We start from the raw sequence: 21266 nt of genomic DNA, 5'->3' as shown, positions 1-21266 counted from the left end.
TAAAATTGCTCCACCATAGATTACCCAGATTATTGGGCGGAAGTATAAACTTCTTGTGTCCATTGCAAAGAGAAGCTTTGCAACCACAAGCACACAGTTATCATTTCAAGTTGTGAAAATTATGGAAACCTATAAGCCTGAGTTAAGCTCATCTGCCTTTGACTATGTCCCTGGATCATCTGGAGCATCATCCTCTGCTTCCCTCACTGACAGTCCAGTACCATCTGAGATGTTTACACCCAGTACCCCAAGCATCAAGCAAGCCCAGCCTGGCAGCTCGTCAGGGAGCCCTGCTATAACTTTTCCATCACCTACAGGCGCGGTGTGTTGTTTTCTTAGTCTACCATCTCTCTTTCGATTTATTCAATAAAGATGCCCACAAACTAATCCAGTTCTTCTCATTTCCTTTTTTACACTGAGATGCAGACACCAACTTCAAAGCTCAGTGTTGGTCTCCTTTCATCTACATCTCCAGGGTATGCCTCTTTAGAAAGGACTAATGCAGTATTTTCTAATACTTGCTTACATTTATGATCGTATTTTCTTTTCTAGCAAATCACCATGCCCACCCAGTAGGACCAGGTGTGCTTTATTTATCGGCAATGACAAGAAGCTCCCTTTGGCACAAGATCCTCCAAAGAAGTGTGACGAAATAGTCGCGGTAAATATTTCTCTGCTCCGCCTGAGATACCTGTTAACACACATGTGCTAACTAATGCATAATACTATAAATGCACGATATATGTTCAGTAAATGAGCAGCATAGTCACACATTGATACACAGGTGTCAAGGCAAAATCTTACTATTGTATAACCTAATAACCATCCAATATCAATATGCTATATCTCTCTATTATCAAGCTTATGTGTATGTTGGGTACTCCAGGTGAACGATGATGAAAAGGTTGAAGATCCTTCTGGTGCTGCTGATGCAAAAGATGATAAGAGTCCACTTCAGAAAAACAAGAAGTAAGTACTGCTTCTTACGTTCCATTAATATAGCTTGTTTCCAAACCTGTGTATAGCATCCCGCTTATTTATTTTTGACTGACACACCTTGAAATAAAGGAACCCTGTTGCTGGAAAAGGAGCTGGAGGAGGGAAGAAAACAAAGCAACAGTGACTCCTTTGCCCTGCCTATGCAACCTTAAAATATCTATAAGTACACCACAATTTCCCTATATACTACTGTTCTTGGACTTGTTTTGCCATTCTCATACTTGGAACTGGTTTCTGAAACTTTGCATTCTGCTGTAGGTTATCTATCCTATGTACATTAGCTTCTCCTCAGCAAGATCGAAGGAGAAAGATGGCGGTTTATGCATCTAGCTTCGCTCTCGACAACACTCCATCACAATGCTCTTTGACCAGCTACAAGCAGAGTCCGTTGCCGTGTATGCTTCTTGCATAGACCTTGGTGTGGTTGTATGCTTCTTACGAAGCATGTCTAAAACTCCTCTGTTTATATGTCTGTGTGCTAAAAAGTCTTTGGCTGCTCAAGTAGCAGTGTCAAAGCACGACAAAACAAATAACTCCTCTATATAATCAAGTGAACTCTAGCCTATTATGTGTGTGCTGTTCGATTATCATTTGCCTTTTTTATGCGTGATATGCTGCCCCATGTCTGCAGATGATTTCTTCTTTTCATAGATGATTTTGTCTCCCCTCTGTTTTAGACTCTGGTCATCTCCTCCTTTTTTTCATAGCCTTTAAGGCTCTGGCCCATTCCTGTTTTTACTTCGGCCCAGTAGGCCCATTCTTGGTCGTGCCTCATATCCAGACAAGGTGTGGGTTGTGTGGCTGAAGACTGGCCTATGTGCTGTCCCCCGTAACCTGCACACTCTCTTACTCCACCCCACCAATCCCGCCGTCACACTCTCCGCGCATCCATTTCTAGGGTTTCTTCCCTTGCTACATCTCTTGGTGCCCTGGGCTTATGGCGTCTTCTTCAACCGATGAAGCTGCATCCTATACTGCCATTTCAGTTCAAGGTAGATTCCATTCTTTCCCTATTCCTCTAAGCTCAGCCGCTGCCCCTGTATTCTTAGATCCAGTTGTCCTTTCTCAGTGCCTAAGATGGCGGATAGTCTAAACTATATTATAATCTTGCTAGGTATTTCGTCCTCGTCTGTCTGTTCCAGAAGAAATATTACAAGAGCTTTTCTTTCATATGGTGAAACAAAATGCCCAGAGATCCGGACACACTACCATTTCCAAATCATTTTCTCTCCTGATAGTAGAACTGCACGAAGGCACTTTGATGATGCATTGGCTAAAGCTTTTCATCTTAAGTGCGATGAAATTGTTACTATTGATACTCCTGACCAGGAGTTCTTAATTAACATCCCAAACAAGCAGCAGAACAAACAAGCAGTCGAGTTCCTTCAGTCCGAACAGAAGCTTAACCTGGGTAATATATACTTTACCACCCTCTGTGCAGATGAAAACTCAATATTTTATGGCACACCAGCCTATGATTTCAATGATAATCATGCTGGATCCCAGGTTTTAGTTGAAATAACAAACCTCCCGCTGCATCTTTGGACATTCAAGACAGTGGATTTTATGCTGCATCCATATTGTGTCGTCTCTGAGCTTTACCCTGACACAATCACCTATAATGATCTTCTCACGTTCCGGTGCATCTGTTGGACAGACGCGCCAGAAAATGTGCCATTGCGGATGAATATCAAGATCAGACGTAGGTTTAGGGATCCAGCAAACACAGCAATAGGGATCCACCTGGACATGTTCACAGTGCTTATTAGTGTGCTTAAAAACCCTCTCAGCAAGATAATGAGGCCCATTGAGCCATTACCACCTGTGCCAAATGCTCGGGACATCACTGTCGATGCTACTGCCCCACACTATTTTCTTCAAGACACGGAGGTCGACCCCGATAGATTCCAAGAGCTATCACATTCTATAATCCTCAAACGAGAAGACGGTGTTGAACCCATAGACACAAATGAAATATTTTCTGCGGTCATTCGGTATATACCAGCGTCAAGATACGTCATGGTGAAGCCAATTAGCTTTGATGCTTTCCTTGTATACTATCAAGGGGGTGTTCAGTATGCTACATTTGCAGCATTCAGATCAACTGTTCTGGCAAGGGGACACATTGAGCTAGGCGGCCACATCTTCAGGGCTATTCCTTGGTGTTCTTCTTATGGTGGCCAACAAATTTCACTTACCCGATTTATTCGTGTGAGTATAAGTGAACTTCCGGCTGGAATCCTCTGACACGAAATAGCAAGCCAGCTGTTGAGCCCGTTTGTCTTGGTTGAAGAGAATGGTTTGCCTAGACAGGGCTTCATAAATACACTTAGATATGACTATTTTGGCTAGGTTGACAGTGTGATTGATATCCCAGATTATATTACCATCTACATAACGCCACGTGGATGCAAATCAGACTATATGCATACAGGACATCATTACATGCCGCTGTACACGCGACAGGCAAAGATAACGGTTTGATCTCCAACTATGCTGGAAAACTAAGGTATACTATATGTGTGAGTCAATTTATGTACACATACTGACAAGGTCCTATGATATAGCAGTTAACTTATTTCTTCATTTCCCACAGGAATATTGCTGTGATGAAGCCTACAAAAGTTGATGTATTCTGCTCTCTGAGCAAACTGCTATACATCAAATAGGGGAGAAGATCAAAAACTTCAACTACCTATTACAAATGTCTTATTAGCAAGCAACCTTACTATGCCACCAGTGTATTTTTATTTTCAAACTGTAACGCCAGTTTAAGACCTGTATTACCTGCTTCTCTTTTCTATTACTTGCGATGAACAATTATAGTGGCCCTCTGTATACCTTTCTATTCGCATTTTTTTCTTTCCAACTACTACTATGGAGGCCCTTGAAAGTTGTGGTGTATGGGCCCAGAGACAATAGCCCAGCCAAAAGGCCCATATAGACATATCATATATTGCTATGAAGGCAGCCAGATGAAACCCTAGATCGGCAGAGTGTTCTCTCCCGCACGTTCAGTGCCTCGCTCCCAAACAATGACCACACCGGCGCGAGCGCAGTCAATATTACTAACCGTTGTTTCTCCATGTGTTTCAGCATCTGGATGCCCGGAGAACTCCTCAGCAGGACCACATGTAACTGTTGGGTTTCGTACGTAGTAATTTCAAAAAATTTCCTACGCACACGCAAGATCATGTGATGCATAGCAACGAGAGGGGAGAGTATGATCTACATACCTAGTAGATCGACAACGGAAGCGTTTGGTTGATGTAGTCGTACGTCTTCACGATCCGACCGATCAAGCATCGAAACTACGGCACCTCCGAGTTCTAGCACACGTTTAGCTAGATGACGATCCCCGGACTCCGATCCAGCAAAGTGTCGGGGAAGAGTTCTGTCAGCACGACGGCGTGGTGACGATCTTGACGTGCTACTGCTGCAGGGCTTCGCCTAAGCACCGCTACAATATTATCGAGGACTATGGTGGCTGGGGCGCCGCACACGGCTAAGGAATAGATCACGTGGATCAACTTGTGTGTCTCTGGGGTGCCCCTGCCTCCGTATATAAAGGACTAAGGGGGGAGGCTGGCCGGCCAAGGATGGTGCGCCAGTATAGTCCTACTCCCTCTGGGAGTAGGATTCCCCCCAATCCTAGTTGGAATAGGATTCGCGAAGGGGGAAAAGAGAGAGGGGGGGGGCCGGCCACCTCTCCTTGTCCTAATAGGACTAGGGGAGGGGGGAGGCGCATGGCCCATCTTGGGCTGCCCCTTCTCTTTTCCACTAAAGCCCACTAAGGCCCATATAGCTCCCGGGGGGTTCAGGTAACCTCCCGGTACTCGGTAAAATCCCGATTTCACCCGAAACACTTCCGATATCCAAACATAGTCTTCCAATATATTAATCTTTATGTCTCGACCATTTCAAGACTCCTCGTCATGTCCGTGATCACACCGGGACTCCGAACAACCTTCGGTACATCAAAATGCATAAACTCATAATATAACTGTCATCGTAACCTTAAGCGTGCGGACCCTACGGGTTCGAGAACAATGTAGACATGACCGAGACACGTCTCCGGTCAATAACCAATAGCGGGACCTGGATGCCCATATTGGCTCCTACATATTCTACGAAGATCTTTATCGGTCAGACCGCATAACAACATACGTCGTTCCCTTTGTCATCGGTATGTTACTTGCCCGAGATTCGATCGTCGGTATTCCAAATACCTAGTTCAATCTCGTTACTGGCAAGTCTCTTTACTTGTTCTGTAATACATCATCCCGCAACTAACTTATTAGTTGCAATGCTTGCAAGGCTTAAGTGATGTGCATTACCGAGAGGGCCCAGAGATACCTCTCCGACAATCGGAGTAACAAATCCTAATCTCGAAATACGCCAACCCAACATGTACCTTTGGAGACACCTGTAGTACTCCTTTATAATCACCCAGTTACGTTGTGACGTTTGGTAGCACCCAAAGTGTTCCTCCGGAAAACGGGAGTTGCATAATCTCATAGTTATAGGAACATGTATAAGTCATGAAGAAAGCAATAGCAACATACTAAACGATCGGGTGCTAAGCTAATGGAATGGGTCATGTTAATCAGATCATTCACTTAATGATGTGATCCCGTTAATCAAATAACAACTCATTGCTCATGGTTAGGAAACATAACCATCTTTGATTAACAAGCTAGTCAAGTAGAGGCATACTAGTGACACTTTGTTTGTCTATGTATTCACACATGTATTATGTTTCCGGTTAATACAATTCTAGCATGAATAATAAACATTTATCATGATATAAGGAAATAAATAATAACTTTATTATTGCCTCTAGGGCATATTTCTTCAGTCTCCCACTTGCACTAGAGTCAATAATCTAGATTACACAGTAATGATTCTCACACCCATGGAGCCTTGGTGCTGATCATGTTTTGCTCGTGGAAGAGGCTTAGTCAACGGGTCTGCAACATTCAGATCCGTATATCTTGCAAATCTCTATGTCTCCCACCTGGACTAGATCCCGGATGGAATTGAAGCGTCTCTTGATGTGCTTGGTTCTCTTGTGAAATCTGGATTCCTTTGCCAAGGCAATTGCACCAGTATTGTCACAAAAGATTTTCATTGGACCCGATGCACTAGGTATGACACCTAGATCGGATATGAACTCCTTCATCCAGACTCCTTCATAGGGTACGTAGGTATATATGGGTGAAGAAGTACGTCGGTGGACCGAAGGGGGGCCACGAGGCAGGGGGCGCGCCCTAGGGGGGTGGGCACGCCCCCCACCCTCATGGGCACCTCCCTTCTTTCCTGACGTGCACTCCAAGCTTTTCCGGTAGCTTTCCTTCCAAAATAACTTCTCCAGTTAATTTCGTTCCATTTCGACTCCGTTTGATATTCCTTTTCTTCGAAACACTGAAATAGGCAAAAAAACAACAAATCTGGGCTGGGCCTCCGGTTAATAGGTTAGTCCCAAAAATGATATAAAAGTGGATAATAAAGCCCAATATTGCCCAAAACAGTAGATAACATAGCATGGAGCAATCAAAAATTATAGATACGTTGGAGACGTATCAAGCATCCCCAAACTTAATTCCTGCTCATCCTCGAGTAGGTAAATGATAAAAACAGAATTTTTGATGTGGAATGCTAGTTGGCATAATTTCAATGCAATTCTTCTTAATTGTGGTATGAATATTCAGATCCGAAAGATTCAAGACAAAAGTTCATATTTACATAAAAATGATAATACTTCAAGCATACTAACTAAGCAATTATGTTTTCTCAAAATAACATGGCCAAAGAAAGTTCATCCCTACAAAATCATATAGTTTAGTCATGTTTCATTTTCATCACACAAGAATGCTCCCATCATGCACAACCCCGATGACAAGCCAAGCAATTGTTTCATACTTTAGTAATTTCAAACCTATAAAATTTCACGCAATACATGAGCGCGAGCGATGGATATAGCACTATGGGTGGAATAGAATAATGAGGGGGTTATGTGGAGAAGACAAAAAGGAGAAAGTCTCACATCAACGAGGCTAATCAATGGGCTATGGAGATGCCCATCGATTGATGTTAATGCAAGGAGTAGGGATTGCCATGCAACAGATGCACTAGAGCTATAAATGTATGAAAGCTCAACAAAAGAAACTAGTGGGTGTGCATCCAACTTGCTTGCTCACGAAGACCTAGGGCACTTGAGGAGGCCCATTGTTGGAATATACAAGCCAAGTTCTGTAATAAAAATTCCCACTAGTATATGAAAGTGATAACATGAGAGACTCTCTACTATGAAGATCATGGTGCTACTTTGAAGCACAAGTGTGGTAAAAGGATAGTAACATTGTCCCTTCTCTCTTTTTCTCTCATTTTCATTTTTTGGGGCCTTCTCTTTTTTTATGGCCTTTCTCTTTTTTTCGGGCCTTCTCTTTTTTATGGCCTTTCTCTTTTTTTATTCCTCACTTGGGACAATGCTCTAATAATGATGATCGTCACACTTCTATTTATTTACAACTCAATGATTACAACTCGATACTAGAACAAAGATGACTCTATATGAATGCCTCCGGCGGTGTACCTGTTGGGGGACGTAGTAATTTCAAAAAAATTCCTACGCACACGCAAGATCCTGGTGATGCATAGCAACAAGAGGGGAGAGTGTGATCTACATACCCTTGTAGACCGACAGCGGAAGCGTTAGCACAACGCGGTTGATGTAGTCGTACGTCTTCACGGCCCGACCGATCAAGCACCGAAACTACGGCACCTCCGAGTTTTAGCACACGTTTAGCTCGATGACGATCCCCGGACTCTGATCCAGCAAAGTGTCGGGGAAGAGTTCCGTCAGCACGACGGCATGGTGACGACCTTGATGTTCTACCGTCGCAGGGCTTCGCCTAAGCACCGCTACAATATTATCGAGGATTATGGTGGAAGGGGGCACCGCACACGGCTAAGAATATGATCACGTGGATCAACTTGTGTGTCTAGGGGTGCCCCTTGCCCTCGTATATAAAGGATCAAGGGGGGGTGGGGCCGGCCAGGAGGAGGGTGCTCCAGGAGGAGTCCTACTCCCACCGGGAGTAGGATTCCCCCCTTTCCTAGTTGGAATAGGATTCGGGAGGGGGAAAGAGGAGAGAGAGAAGGAAGGGGGCGCCGCCCCCTCTCCTTGTCCTATTCGGACTAGGGGGGGAGGGGCGCGCGGCCCAGCCCTGGCCACCTCTCCTCTCTTCCACTAAAGCCCACTAAGGCCCATATACCTCCCGGGGGGTTCCGGTAACCTCCCGGTACTCCGGTAAAATCCCGATTTCACCCGAAACACTTCCGATATCCAAATATAGGCTTCCAATATATCAATCTTTATGTCTCGACCATTTCGAGACTCCTCGTCATGTCCGTGATCACATCCGGGACTCCAAACAAACTTCGGTACATCAAAATGCATAAACTCATAATATAACTGTCATCGAAACCTTAAGCGTGCGGACCCTACGGGTTCGAGAACAATGTAGACATGACCGAGACACGTCTCCGGTCAATAACCAATAGCGGAAACTGGATGCTCATATTGGCTCCTACATATTCTACGAAGATCTTTTATCGGTCAGACGGCATAACAACATACGTTGTTCCCTTTGTCATCGGTATGTTACTTGCCCGAGATTCGATCGTCGGTATCTGAATACCTAGTTCAATCTCGTTACCGGCAAGTCTCTTTACTCGTTCCGTAATACATCATCTCACAACTAACTCATTAGTTGCAATGCTTGCAAGGCTTATGTGATGTGCATTACCGAGAGGGCCCAGAGATACCTCTCCGACAATCGGAGTGACAAATCCTAATCTCGAAATACGCCAACCCAACATGTACCTTTGGAGACACCTGTAGAGCACCTTTATAATCACCCAGTTACGTTGTGACGTTTGGTAGCACACAAAGTGTTCCTCCGGCAAACGGGAGTTGCATAATCTCATAGTCATAGGAACATGTATAAGTCATGAAGAAAGCAATAGCAACATACTAAACGATCGGGTGCTAAGCTAATGGAATGGGTCATGTCAATCAGATCATTCATCTAATGATGTGATCCCGTTAATCAAATAACAATTCTTTGTCCATGGTTAGGAAACATAACCATCTTTGATTAACGAGCTAGTCAAGTAGAGGCATACTAGTGACACTCTGTTTGTCTATGTATTCACACATGTATTATGTTTCCGGTTAATACAATTCTAGCATGAATAATAAACATTTATCATGATATAAGGAAATAAATAATAACTTTATTATTGCCTCTAGGGCATATTTCCTCCAGTCTCCCACTTGCACTAGAGTCAATAATCTAGATTACACAGTAATGACTCTAACACCCATGGAGCCTTGGTGCTGATCATGTTTTGCTCGTGGAAGAGGCTTAGTCAACGGGTCTGCTACATTCAGATCCGTATGTATCTTGCAAATCTCTATGTCTCCCAGCTGAACTAGATCCCGGATGGAATTGAAGCGTCTCTTGATGTGCTTGGTTCTCTTGTGAAATCTGGATTCCTTTGCCAAGGCAATTGCACCAGTATTGTCACAAAAGATTTTCATTGGTCCCGATGCACTAGGTATGACACCTAGATCGGATATGAACTCCTTCATCCAGACTCCTTCATTTGCTGCTTCCGAAGCAGCTATGTATTCCGCTTCACACGTAGATCCTGCCACGACGCTTTGTTTAGAACTGCACCAACTGACAGCTCCACCGTTTAATGTAAACACGTATCCGGTTTGCGATTTAGAATCGTCCGGATCAGTGTCAAAGCTCGCATCAACGTAACCATTTACGATGAGCTCTTTGTCACCTCCATAAACGAGAAACATATCCTTAGTCCTTTTTAGGTACTTCAGGATGTTCTTGACCGCTGTCCAGTGATCCACTCCTGGATTACTTTGGTACCTCCCTTCTAGACTTATAGCAAGGCACACATCAGGTCTGGTACACAACATTGCATACATGATAGAGCCTATGGCTGAAGCATAGGGAACATCTTTCATTTTCTCTCTATCTTCTGCAGTGGTCGGGCATTGAGTCTTACTCAACTTCACACCTTGTAACACAGGCAAGAACCCTTTCTTTGCTTGACTGAACTTCTTCAAAACTTTGTCAAGGTATGTGCTTTGTGAAAGTCCAATTAAGCGTCTTGATCTATCTCTATAGATCTTAATGCCTAATATGTAAGCAGCTTCACCGAGGTCTTTCATTGAAAAACTCTTATTCAAGTATCCCTTTATGCTATCCAGAAATTCTATATCATTTCCAATTAGTAATATGTCATCCACATATAATATCAGAAATGCTACAGAGCTCCCACTCACTTTCTTGTAAATACAGGCTTCTCCAAAAGTCTGTATAAAACCAAATGCTTTGATCACACTATCAAAGCGTTTATTCCAACTCCGAGAGGCTTGCACCAGTCCATAAATGGATCGCTGGAGCTTGCACACTTTGTTAGCTCCCTTTGGATCGACAAAACCTTCTGGTTGCATCATATACAACTCTTCTTCCAGAAATCCATTCAGGAATGTAGTTTTGACATCCATCTGCCAAATTTCATAATCATAAAATGCGGCAATTGCTAACATGATTCGGACAGACTTAAGCATCGCTACGGGTGAGAAGGTCTCATCGTAGTCAATCCCTTGAACTTGCCGAAAACCTTTTCCGACAAGTCGAGCTTTGTAGACAGTAATATTACCGTCAATGTCAGTCTTCTTCTTGAAGATCCATTTATTCTCAATTGCTTGCCGATCATTGGGCAAGTCAACCAAAGTCCATACTTTGTTCTCATACATGGATCCCATCTCAGATTTCATGGCTTCAAGCCATTTTGCGGAATCTGGGCTCACCATCGCTTCTTCATAGTTCGTAGGTTCATCATGATCTAGTAGCATGACTTCCAGAACAGGATTACCGTACCACTCTGGCGCGGATCTCACTCTGGTTGATCTACGAGGTTCATTAGTATCTTGTTCTAAAGTTTCATGATCATTATCATTAGCTTCCTCACTAATTGGTGTAGGTGTCACAGAAACAGGTTTCTGTGATGTACTACTTTCCAATAAGGGAGTAGGTACAGTTACCTCGTCAAGTTCTACTTTCCTCCCACGCACTTCTTTCGAGAGAAACCCCTTCTCCAGAAAGTTTCCGAATTTAGCAACAAAAGTCTTGCCTTCGGATCTGTGATAGAAGGTGTATCCAATAGTTTCCTTTGGATATCCTATGAAGACACATTTCTCCGATTTGCGATCGAGCTTATCAGGTTGAAGCTTTTTCACATAAGCATCGCAGCCCCAAACTTTCAGAAACGACAACTTTGGTTTCTTGCCAAACCACAGTTCATAAGGCGTCGTCTCAACGGATTTTGATGGTGCCCTATTTAACGTGAATGCGGCCGTCTCTAGAGCGTATCCCCAAAACGATAGCGGTAAATTAGTAAGAGACATCATAGATCACACCATATCTAGTAAAGTACGATTACGACGTTCAGACACACCATTACGCTGTGGTGTTCCGGGTGGCATGGGTTGCGAAACTATTCCACATTGTTTCAAATGTACACCAAACTCGTAACTCAAATATTCTCCTCCACGATCAGATCGTAGGAATTTTATTTTCTTGTTACGATGATTTTCAACTTCACCCTGAAATTCTTTGAACTTTTCAAACGTTTCAGACTTGTGTTTCATTAAGTAGATATACCCATATCTGCTTAAGTCATCTGTGAAGGTGAGAAAATAACGATATCCGCCACGAGCCTCAACATTCATCAGACCACATACATCTGTATGTATGATTTCCAACAAATCTGTTGCTCTCTCCATAGTACCGGAGAACGGTGTTTTTGTCATCTTACCCATAAGGCACGGTTCGCAAGTACCAAGTGATTCATAATCAAGTGGTTCCAAAAGCCCATCAGTATGGAGTTTCTTCATGCGCTTTATACCGATATGACCCAAACGGCAGTGCCACAAATAAGTTGCACTATCATTATCAACTCTGCATCTTTTGGCTTCAACATTATGAATATGTGTGTCACTACTATCGAGATTTAATAAGAATAGACCACTCCTTAAGGGTGCATGACCATAAAAGATATTACTCATGTAAATAGAACAACCATTATTCTATGATTTAAATGAATAACCGTCTCGCATCAAACAAGATCCAGATATAATGTTCATGCTTAACGCTGGCACCAAATAACAATTATTTAGGTCTAATACTAATCCCGAAGGTAGATGTAGAGGTAGCGTGCCGACTGCGATCACATCGACTTTGGAACCATTTCCCACGCGCATCGTCACCTCGTCCTTAGCCAATCTTCGCTTAATCCGTAGTCCCTGTTTCGAGTTGCAAATATTAGCAACAGAACCAGTATCAAATACCCAGGTGCTACTGCGAGCATTAGTAAGGTACACATCAATAACATGTATATCACATATACCTTTGTTCACCTTGCCATCCTTCTTATCCGCCAAATACTTGGGGCAGTTCCGCTTCCAGTGACCAGTCTGCTTGCAATAGAAGCACTCAGTTTCAGGCTTAGGTCCAGGTTTGGGTTTCTTCTCTTGAGTAGCAACTTGCTTGCCGTTCTTTTTGAAGTTCCCCTTCTTCTTCCCTTTGCCCTTTTTCTTGAAACTAGTGGTCTTGTTGACCATCAACACTTGATGCTCCTTCTTGATTTCTACCTCCGCAGCTTTCAGCATCGCGAAGAGCTCGGGAATAGTCTTATTCATCCCTTGCATATTATAGTTCATCACGAAGCTCTTGTAGCTTAGTGGCAGTGATTGGAGAATTCTGTCAATGACGCAGTCATCCAGAAGATTAACTCCCAACTGAATCAAGTGATTATTATACCCAGACATTTTGAGTATATGCTCACTGACAGAACTGTTCTCCTCCATCTTGCAGCTATAGAACTTATTGGAGACTTCATATCTCTCAATCCGGGCATTTGCTTGAAATATTAACTTCAACTCCTAGAACATCTCATATGCTCCATGACGTTCAAAACGTCGTTGAAGTCCCGATTCTAAGCCGTAAAGCATGGCACACTGAACTATCGAGTAGTCATCAGCTTTGCTCTGCCAGACGTTCATAACATCTGGTGTTGCTCCAGCAGCAGGCCTGGCACCCAGCGGTGCTTTCAGGACGTAATTCTTCTGTGCAGCAATGAGGATAATCCTCAAGTTACAGACCCAGTCCGTGTAATTGCTACCATCATCTTTCAACTTTGCTTTCTCAAGGAACGCATTAAAATTTAACGGAACAACAGCACGGGCCATCTATCTACAATCAAACATAAATAAGCAAGATACTATCAGGTACTAAGTTCATGATAAATTTAGGTTCAATTAATCATATTACTTAAAGAACTCCCACTTAGATAGACATCCCTCTAATCCTCTAAGTGATCACGTGATCCAAATCAACTAAACCATGTCCGATCATCACGTGAGATGGAGTAGTTTCATTGGTGAACATCACTATGTTGATTATATCTACTATATGATTCACGCTCGATCTTTCGGTCTCCGTGTTCCGAGGCCATATCTGTATATGCTTGGCTCGTCAAGTATAACCTGAGTATTCCGCGTGTGCAACTGTTTTGCACCCGTTGTATTTGAACGTAGAGCCTATCACACCCGATCATCACGTGGTGTCTCAGCACGAAGAACTTTCGCAACGGTGCATACTCAGGGAGAACACTACTTGATAATTTAGTGAGAGATCATCTTATAATGCTACCGTCAATCAAAGCAAGATAAGATGCATAAAAGATAAACATCACATGCAATCAATATAAGTGATATGATATGGCCATCATCATCTTGTGCTTGTGATCTCCATCTCCGAAGCACCGTCGTGATCACCATCGTCATCGGCGTGAAACCTTGATCTCCATCGTAGCATCATTGTCGTCTCGCCAAGCTTATGCTTCCACGACTATCGCTACCGCTTAGTGATAAAGTAAAGCATTAGAGTGCGATTGCATTGGATACAATAAAGCGACAACCATATGGCTCCTGCCAGTTGCCGATAACTCAGTTACAAAACATGATCATCTCATACAATAAAATTTAGCATCATGTCTTGACCATATCACATCACAACATGCCCTGCAAAAACAAGTTAGACGTCCTCTACTTTGTTGTTGCAAGTTTTACGTGGCTGCTACGGGCTTAAGCAAGAACCAATCTTACCTACGCATCAAAACCACAAAGATAGTTTGTCAAGTTGGTGCTGTTTTAACCTTCGCAAGGACCGGGCGTAGCCACACTCGGTTCAACTAAAGTTGGAGAAACTGTCACCCGCTATCCACCTTTGTGCAAAGCACGTCGGGAGAACCGGTCTTGCGTAAGCGTACGCGTAATGTCGGTCCGGGCCGCTTCGTCCAACAATACCGCCGAACCAAAGTATGACATGCTGGTAAGCAGTATGACTTATATCGCCCACAACTCACTTGTGTTCTACTCGTGCATATAACATCAACATATAAAACCTAGGCTCGGATGCCACCGTTGGGGAACGTAGTAATTTCAAAAAAATTCCTACGCACACGCAAGATCATGGTGATGCATAGCAACGAGAGGGGAGAGTGTGATCTACGTACCCTTGTAGATCGACAACGGAAGCGTTAGCACAACGTGGTTGATGTAGTCGTACGTCTTCACGGCCCGACCGATCAAGCACCGAAACTACGGCACCTCCGAGTTCTAGCACACGTTCAGCTCGATGACGATCCCCGGACTCCGATCCAGCAAAGTGTTGGGGAAGAGTTCCGTCAGCACGACGGCGTGGTGACGATCTTGATGTACTACCATCGCAGGGCTTCGCCTAAGCACCGCTACAATATTATCGAGGACTATGGTGGAAGGGGGCACCGTACACGGCTAAGAATATGATCACGTGGATCAACTTGTGTGTCTAGGGGTGCCCTCTGCCTCCGTATATAAAGGATCAAAGGGGGGGGTGCGGACGGCCAGGAGAGGACGCGCCAGGAGGAGTCCTACTCCCTCCGGGAGTAGGATTCCCCCCCTTTCCTAGTTGGAATAGGATTCGGGAGGGGGGAAAGAGGAGAGAGAGAGAAGGAAGGGGGCGCCGGCGCCCTCTCCTTGTCCTATTCGTACTAGGGGGGGAGGGGCGCACGGCCCAGCCCTGGCCACCTCTCCTCTCTTCCACTAAAGCCCACTAAGGCCCATATACCTCCCGGGGGGTTCCGGTAACCTCCTGGTACTCCGGTAAAATCCCGATTTCACCCGGAACACTTCCGATATCCAAATATAGGCTTCCAATATATCAATCTTTATGTCTCGACCATTTCGAGACTCCTCGTCATGTCCGTGATCACATCCGGGACTCCGAACAAACTTCGGTACATGAAAATGCATAAACTCATAATATAACTGTCATCGAAACCTTAAGCGTGCGGACCCTACAGGTTCGAGAACAATGTAGACATGACCGAGACACGTCTCCGGTCAATAACCAATAGCGGAACCTGGATGCTCATATTGGCTCCCACATATTCTACGAAGATCTTTATCGGTCAGACCGCATAACAACATACGGTGTTCCCTTTGTCATCGGTATGTTACTTACCCGAGATTCGATCGTCGGTATCTCAATACCTAGTTCAATCTCGTTACCGGCAAGTCTCTTTACTCGTTCCGTAATACATCATCTCACAACTAATTCATTAGTTGCAATGCTTGCAAGGCTTATGTGATGTGCATTACCGAGAGGGCCCAGAGATACCTCTCCGACAATCGGAGTGACAAATCCTAATCTCGAAATACGCCAACCCAACATGTACCTTTGGAGACACCCGTAGAGCACCTTTATAATCACCCAGTTACGTTGTGACGTTTGGTAGCACACAAAGCGTTCCTCCGGCAAACAGGAGTTGCATAATATCATAGTCATAGGAACATGTATAAGTCATGAAGAAAGCAATAGCAACATACTAAACGATCGGGTGCTAAGCTAATGGTATGGGTCATATCAATCAGATCATTCATCCAATGATGTGATCCCGTTAATCAAATAACAACTTTTTGTCCATGGTGAGGAAACATAACCATCTTTGATTAACGAGCTAGTCAAGTAGAGGCATACTAGTGACACTCTGTTTGTCTATGTATTCACACATGTATTATGTTTCCGTTTAATACAATTCTAGCATGAATAATAAACATTTATCATGATATAAGGAAATAAATAATAACTTTATTATTGCCTCTAGGGCATATTTCCTTCAACAGGCTCTTGAACTCAATATCCACACTACCAACAATGAGCGTCCAACATGTCATTGACCTTGTGAAAGCCATCTTTCATTACAAGGTGAAGTACGACAAGGCATGGAAGGCGAAGCAAGCCGCATTTAAGATGTTGTATGGTACTTGGGAGGAAGCATACAACTGAATCCCTAGGTTGTTGTTAGCCATGGCCGCCACAAACCCGGGCATGGTTCATGTGGTCGAGCCTCATGGGCACCAAACAACGGATCATGAAGGAAGGTAAGTCTAAGTATTTGGCCGTGCATTTTGGGCGTTCGAGCAATGCGTGAGGGCTTTCGAACACTGTAGGCCGGTCGTCACCATTGATGGCACGTTCTTGACCGGACAACACAAGGGCACCTTGTTGGTTGCGATAGCAAGTGATGCCAATAACCGGGTGTTGCCATTGGCATTTGCTTTGGTTGAGGCGGAGAACAATGACAACTGGGAGTGGTTTTTGCGTCTTTTGAGGATGAAGGTGTTACCCGCTCAAAGGGAAATTTGTGTCATATCGGATCGACATCAAGGAATTCTTAACGCGATGGAGATTGACATTCCTGGGCATGCTCCGTTGCACCATCGATGGTGCATGAGGCACTTTTGTTCAAACTTCTATAGGGCATGTGGCCTTAAGGAGTTGGCCGATGATCTTCAAGATTGTTGTCTCGCTTTCTCGGAGAAGCGATTCGCCACTTTGTTGAACAAATTGCTCGCACACAAAAAACTTGATCCCGGGGGTCAAGACTTTCTCAATAGGCAGATTCAACACCGGAGCAAGTGGGCACGTGCTTTTGATGAAGATGACCGGAGATACGGTCAAATGACAAGCAATATGGCTGAATGCTTCAATAGGGTGCTCAAAGGTGCACGTGGATTACCCGTGACGGCAATAGTTCAATACACATTTGACAAGATGAATGCGTACTTTCTAAAGTACTCGATGGAAACGGATGCACAGATAGCGGGTGAGAACCCGCGCAAGTACAAGTACAAGTTCCCACACAAGGTTGATGAATGGTTAGAATTTCAATCACGGAAGGCAGACTCAGAAGAAGCTATATTATATGACAACAAAGAGTGGAAGTACAAAGTGGAAGAGCCAGGAGGAATCACAAACGATGGCCGGCAACATGGAGGTCGGGCTTTCAAGGTGTCATTAACACAATGTGATTGCTCTTGCGGGAGGCCATTGTTGCTTCATCTCCCATGCTCACACTTGTATACCGCCGGTCGCGTTAGGAATGTGGACATCAATCACCCACGCACCATGAGGGAGTTGGAGTTCTCAATCATGATGGTCAAGAAAACATGGGCTCCCCGCTTTCACCCATACTTTGACCAATCACAATGGCCGGAGTACCATGGAGTTCAATTATGGCCGGATCCAGAGTTGAAGGTTGTTAAACGGGGTAGACGTAAGACAACGCGTCTTAGAGGAGACATGGACAGATGGGGCCATGGTGGCCGCCGCGAAGCAGGAAACGACCAATTCCAAGAGCCTCGTGAGAGCTCCCGTTGTGGGGAGTGCAAAGGTTATGGCCACAACAAAAGAAAATGTACGAAACCAAGGAAAAGGTCTAAGAAAAATGATGCAAGCACAAGCCAACAAGGAGCTACACAAGGAGGCCAACCAAGTGGTAGCCAACAAGTGTCAAGCCAACCAGATGAGATGGCGGGATGGTGGGAGAAGGCTGCGAAGAAGCTTAGAGAGGAGGATGCAGCCAAGCTAAAGAAGAAGAAGGAAGAGGAGCTTGAGGAGAAGAGGAAGGAAAAGAGAGAGCGTCAAATGCGATGCGCGCTAGGGAGCAAGCATTGGTGAGGAAATGTGAGGAGGCACAGAAGAAGCGTCAAAAGGATTTTGAAGAAGGAACCATGAAGCTTTGGGCAATTGCAGCTGAAAAAAAGAGAGGGAGGAATCAGATATTCATGGAGAGGGTGGTTAAGGAGGCCCACCTCATAAGGAAAAGGGAGAAGAGAGAGGAAGAAGAAGAAGGGAAAGGGGACTTGCTCTACGCAATAGAGCTATGTCATCTTCAACTTGCTTGTGGACAATGATCGTGTTATCCTCTAAACTACGCTCTTCGATTTGGTTGTGAACTACTATGTGTCATGAACTACTATCTCTCCTACTCGATTTGGTTGTGAACTACTATGTGTCATGAAGTACTATGTATTTCCTCCTAAATTTGGTTACATGAACTACTCCTCAAGTTGAAGTACTATGTGTTATGAACTAGTATGTGTCGTGAAGTAATTTGTGCATATGTTGTCTTCACAGTTGTTTGCTCTCTGTTTAGCTCTTCCCAGGCGTGCAATGCCTCTAAGCTAGGCGCTGCACTGTAGAATGTGACGCCTAGCTCTGAGGCGTTGCACGCCTGGGATGAGCTAAACAGAGAGCAAACACTTTGCAAGTTACAGCTGATGCAGCGCCTAGCCTGGAGGCGCCACACTGAGCAGTGCAACGCCTAGCTCCGGGCGTTGCACTGCTCAGTGTGGCGCCTCCAGGCTAGGCGCTGCACGCAGCTGTAACTTGCACAAATTTTGTTTGCTCTCTGTTTAGCTCTTTCCAGGCGTGCAACGCCTTCGTGCTAGGCGCTGCACTGTAGAATGTGACGCCTAGCTCTGAGGCGTTGCACGCCTGGGAAGAGCTAAACAGAGAGCAAACAAAAAGTTTGCAAGTTACAGCCGATGCAATAAAAAGGTAAGTGTAATAAATAGAGAACTGGATCATGTCACATGACTTATTCCATTTCTACTCTATGGGATCTTACGGAGCCTGTTCATGGATGACATGGTTGCGGTATGATCATAGAAGATATTCTCCTCAAGTGAACCAGCCTATCCTTCCTAGGTAGGGGACTTACATGTTGATTGGATGCGGAGACACCTTTGGTTGTGAATTCTAATGTGGCAGATCCAATTCTTTATCTGCATGGCCAAATCAATAATTCAAGTCACACACTCCCATAATCCGCCTTTTTTCTTTCGTAAAATTAACTTCAACTATTTGTATTGTATAAAAATACTTTGGAGTTGAAGAGAAGTATCCAAATGACATGTGTTTCAAGTGTGGCGCCTCCAGGCTAGGCGCTGCATCGGCTGTAACTTGCAAACTTTTTGTTTGCTCTCTATTTAGCTCTTTGCAGGCGTGCAACGCCTCAGAGCTAGGCGTCACATTCTACAGTGCAGCGCCTAGCACAGAGGCATTGCACACCTGGAAAGAGCTAAACAAAGAGCAAACAAAAATTTGCAAGTTACAGCCGCTGCAGCTCCTAGCCTGGAGGCGCCACACTGAGCTATGCAACGCCCTGGTGCTAGGCGTTGCATAGTAGAATGTGGCGCCTCCAGGCTAGGTGTTGCACCGGCTGTAACTTGTAAACTTGCAAACTGGGTCATTTTCAGGCACAGTTCAACATTTTCTAGAATAAGCAGTAAGGATCTTTAAGTTCAACAAAGGCAGTATTTCAAGTTGAACATTACTAAGACAACAAGTTCAACATGCTAAGACAACAAGTTCAACATTGCTAAGACAACCAATGACTTCAAGTTCAACATTAGAGCTACCACCACTCCAAGTTCAACATAACTAAGACATACAAGATCAAGTTCAACATAGAGCTACCACCACTCCAAGTTCACGACATAACAAGTTCCACATTACTACAAGCTAACAAATAGAGGACAGTGACTCGTTCCTTGAGCACTTTTTGGCTGCTCCCCCCTCTTGCTGGCTAACTTCTTCACCTTCCTAGGAAGAGGAACCCGCTCCCGCTCCGGCTCTGGTTCCTCCACGTCTTCCACATCGTCATCCAAATAGTCATCCAAAGCCGCCATCCGCGAGGTGCCGACCGTCCTTTTGCCTCTTTGGGTGAAGTCTTCAGGTGTGTACTTGTTGATTCCCTTCCTAGGCTTTAACTTGTATGCAGACCTAACCTGGTACGTCCCCAAGGTCATATCATCAGCAACCTATGCATCAACAAAAGATATGGAAAGACCATGTGTGAGGATATAGTTAGCAATGCATCAACAATTGGATATATATCCTCATGCCATACCTCTTGGGTGACCACACCCACATCGTCATCCTCCAAATGATCACCATGTCCCTACCCCGAAGCGGGATCTGATGGTGTCGCCGACCTAGACCGTTCTGGTGATACATACTCGGGGTCACGACAACCGAAAAGGTTTGATAGCCGCCTTAACTTTTGGCCCTGGCGCTGCAACATGTACAAGTGAATGAGACATCGAACGTAGCAACACATGTTAAGTGCTAGTTTGAAGGAGATGTGAACCTTGATGAATGCTCGAAGTGCACCTTCCCCATCGCTTTTGCCAGCCGGGGTTGTTTCAAGAATAGTCTCGGTCTCATCAGCTGCTTTCTTGATCTGGGCACGCTATGAACAGAAACGGTATTAACGTGTTAGGCAAGCGAAGATGTGCATAGTGTGAATGAAAAGCAAAGAGGGAAAATACCACAAAGTTCATCATTGGAGCTGAAGGGATCACTGAGTTGCCTTTCCTGACTAATGTGTTGTACTGGTGCTGGGCTATCTCATCAAAAACGGTGGGATCTTCCAAAATCTCCTCAACATACGTCGGCTTGCATACCTCCACACAGGTACTTGTAAGAAACCATGTGAGATAGTTGTTGAACGCGAGCGGGCAGTGCTCACGAAGCTGGGCTCATTTTCCATCCCTAGCTTGCTCCACACTGAGCGCAAACTGTACGACATACTTCCTATGATGCTCGTCCCAATCCTTGATCTTCCGCTGCTTTTTCCTATCCAACCTACAAGTTAGAAATAGAATATTAGCACCATCAAAACCGCCGAGAAGCTGCTAAGTGCTCAAGGTTAATTATATCTTACACGTGTAGCAACTTGTCCATGTACTCCCACTCCGGCGGGTGTGGCTGGAACAA

At 44.5% G+C, this 21266-nt stretch overlaps 1 long non-coding RNA gene across 1 annotated transcript; it reads right to left on the bottom strand.

Moving 5' to 3' along the window:
* Positions 1-20411: 20411 nt before the first annotated feature.
* On the bottom strand, positions 20412-20869 carry LOC125513183. The gene is made up of 3 exons (XR_007285734.1): positions 20819-20869; positions 20638-20739; positions 20412-20562 (listed from the first exon to the last, which is right to left on the bottom strand). It is a non-coding gene; the product is annotated as an uncharacterized LOC125513183 (long non-coding RNA).
* Positions 20870-21266: the final 397 nt, after the last annotated feature.

The sequence above is a fragment of the Triticum urartu genome, chromosome 6, assembly GCF_003073215.2.
Source record: "Triticum urartu cultivar G1812 chromosome 6, Tu2.1, whole genome shotgun sequence".
NCBI classification, from domain to species: Eukaryota; Viridiplantae; Streptophyta; class Magnoliopsida; order Poales; family Poaceae; genus Triticum; species Triticum urartu.
This window is presented reverse-complemented; position numbering and strand designations above follow the sequence as displayed.